This window comes from Schistocerca gregaria, chromosome 6, assembly GCF_023897955.1.
Source record: "Schistocerca gregaria isolate iqSchGreg1 chromosome 6, iqSchGreg1.2, whole genome shotgun sequence".
In the NCBI taxonomy this organism is placed as follows: Eukaryota; Metazoa; Arthropoda; class Insecta; order Orthoptera; family Acrididae; genus Schistocerca; species Schistocerca gregaria.
The window spans coordinates 170,532,899-170,535,936 of record NC_064925.1 but is presented as its reverse complement, the minus strand read 5'-3'; positions in this window follow the sequence as shown (position 1 = coordinate 170,535,936).

The window sequence follows — 3,038 nt, the reverse complement described above, 5'->3', positions numbered from 1 at the left end:
TTTATTCTGATGAAATATTGAAGAAGTGTCGACGATTATTTATACGTATAATAAGGTAAGGAAGAATGAGTAGTGGTGAGGGACCCTGACTTGTGGAAAAGGATGTTGGAAACCGAGAATCGCCCTTTAAGAGTTATGAAAAGTGTGTATATGGGTGAATGTATCACTATGCTGGCAAAAATTTTTTTGGACACTGTTATATTTACAGGATTTTGTTTCTACAGATTCGAAAGGCAAATTCTCGTCCTGTGAAATTTTTAAGTGAGACTGTCACTGTAGTTCAAACTACTGTCGTAAATATTTCGGTAAGAAAGTTGAGTGACCTGCACGTAATGTGTCGTGGGCGCCGAGCTGTGCCACCTGCCTGGAGAAAAAGCCATTAGTGTGTGCCTTCCAGAGGCACAGGTGGAAAAAAAAGAGGCCATTATCCTCGCTATTGACATTTCTTTGTAGAAAGTGTCGCAAATACGGCATGCTCAAACTTGAAAACATATGATTGCACTTTGGAGCTCTTAATTTATGATATTTACTAAAATGCCTAATGAAATGATGAGAAACATATTTACATCTATTGTATTTCTAGTTGAGAGATTGCTCAATTTGGTTAATATCTAGTTTCTAGCTGCCCTGCAGCATTGGTTAAAATAAAATTTTATAGATGTACTAATATAGTTATTTTATGCCTACAGATCCAGTCAATAATAAATTTATGATGTACTTCCCAGAAAACGAGGGCACATAAATAGACACTTTCCTTCACAGGAATTGCATAAACAATTTTTTTATGATTTGGTAACTTATCTGCTAGTGTAAGTTCTCGTGATGCATAACCCTAGTGTTAAAATGTGACATAGGTATTAAACATGGCCATTTTTACTGTAATATTTTACTGCTTGAGCTTTGTCATGTTTAGATATAAATTATTGCATTTGCTGCTGCTTCCTTTGACAATTTCCATTTTTTTCATTGCTGTTTGTATTAATTGTTTTGTGCTGCTGCGTTGCCTCGTCCCTTAGTTTAGCATCTGAGATCTGTAGATTTAAGTTAGCTTAAGAGCGGGTGGACTATATAAGAGAATGAGTTGTGATGACTTGGAAGAAATGCATTGAGAAATTATACGAAAAATGTACAGAAAGCAGGTATAGGTAGGATTTTCTTGGAAGTAAATGATGAGGTAAGATACTGGAAAGTAAATAATGAGGTAAGAAATATGTGAACATGTAAATACAGAAGCATGCTTGGATAGGTTTATTTTTGGTGGAAACAAATGTTGAAATGAGACGAAAGATCTATGGAATAAATTTTTGGGTTGGACTGCAGTACCAAATGTTACACTGAAAACAAACCCTGTCCTGTATTTTTGTGTTATTACACTATGTGAATTTGTGTTTTTACAGTCTGTATGTGTTTAGCTAATACGATTTACGTTGTAGAATTTTTCTGATAATATGTTATTTACCTTGTAAAGATGCTTAGACATTATTTATTCTGTTTTATTTTAATGCTAATGTGTGAAGTTGATGTTTCATAATTTATTCTGGTCTTTTATGTATTTACTCATGTAATAATTCCTGTAACACTGCTGAATATGTTAACTCGATTCTTTTGTAAAGCCTGTATTACTACAAATGTTATCTGTATTATTATGTTTTCAATTATGTATTTTGTACCTTTGTTATTGTATTCTTATGTTATAAAATTGTAATTGACACCAGTTCATGGAATTAAGTTACTTGTAAGTTACATTTCACTGCACACATTTCTGTTGGTCATAGTATATGGACAATATGTGAGAAGTAGTGACTGATAGTGTTTGCATGTGTGTTAATAATTCAGCAAGGAACTGGATAACAGCATTGCTAGATCTAAGAACAATTCCAAAAACTTTGTATGTGCACTAGTGGTGGTTTATGGACTTGCTATATTGTCCGCAAGACTCTTCGATGGTGATTGTGCATCTGCACAGTCGCAGCAGATGGCTGCTGGCCATCTCTACCAGGACTACAGAGGGTCTGCTCTGTGGTGATCTACCTACCAACATTCTTCAAAACTTTGACTGACTCCGCTGTGGGTTTGCTCTGTTGTGGCCCATTACCTGTCTGCATGTCAGGAGTCAGCACTGTCTTTCCATTGGAAGGACAACACTTCTTGTTCAAGACTTCATGGAAATCTACTACTTCCGTGTGCATTGTCTTTTACTGCTCAGACTTTGAGAAAACAAACTGCAGTTTTACTGTGATGAATGATCAGAACTGTCTTTATTGACTGTGAGAAAATTTTAGCTTTTGACCAACATTGTATTAATAAGTGTGTGCATTTGATATCTTTCTAACTGTAATTATGAAAAAAAATTCAAATCTGTATTTGCCAGTGGGGGCTATGTAAGTAGGCTGTTTAGGTTTTCTTACTGGTAACGCCACGTAGCGCTCTGTATGAAAATTCACTGGCTGTGCTGTGTGCAGTTTGTGGCTGGTTTGAATTGTTGTCTGCCATTGTAGTGTTGGGCAGATGGATGTTAATAGCGCGTAGTGTTGCGCAGTTGGAGGTGAGCCGCCAGTGGTGGTGGATGTAAGGAGAGAGATGGCGGAGTTGTGAAAGTTGTAAGACTGGATGTCATGAACTGCTATATACATTATGACTTTTGAACACTATTGAGGTAAATACATTGTTTGTTCTGTATCAAAATCTTTCATTTGCTAACTATGCCAATCAGTAGGTAGTGCCTTCAGTAGTTTGAATCTTTTATTTAGCTGGCAGTAGAGGTGCTCTCTGTATTGCAGTAGTTCGAGTAACGAAGATTTTGGTGAGGTAAGTGATTTGTGAAAGGTATACATTAAAGTTAGTCAGGGCCATTTTTTTGTAGGGATTATTGAAAGTCAGTTTGCTTTGCGCTAAAAAATATTGTGTGTCAGTTTAAGCACAGTCATGTATAATTTTTCTAAGCGGACGTTTCAACCATTCAGGGTCCCCTGTTGCAGCGTATTCAGTGTATAAATTTTGAATGAAATTCTTTAGCAATGACGGCCGAAGACTTCCAG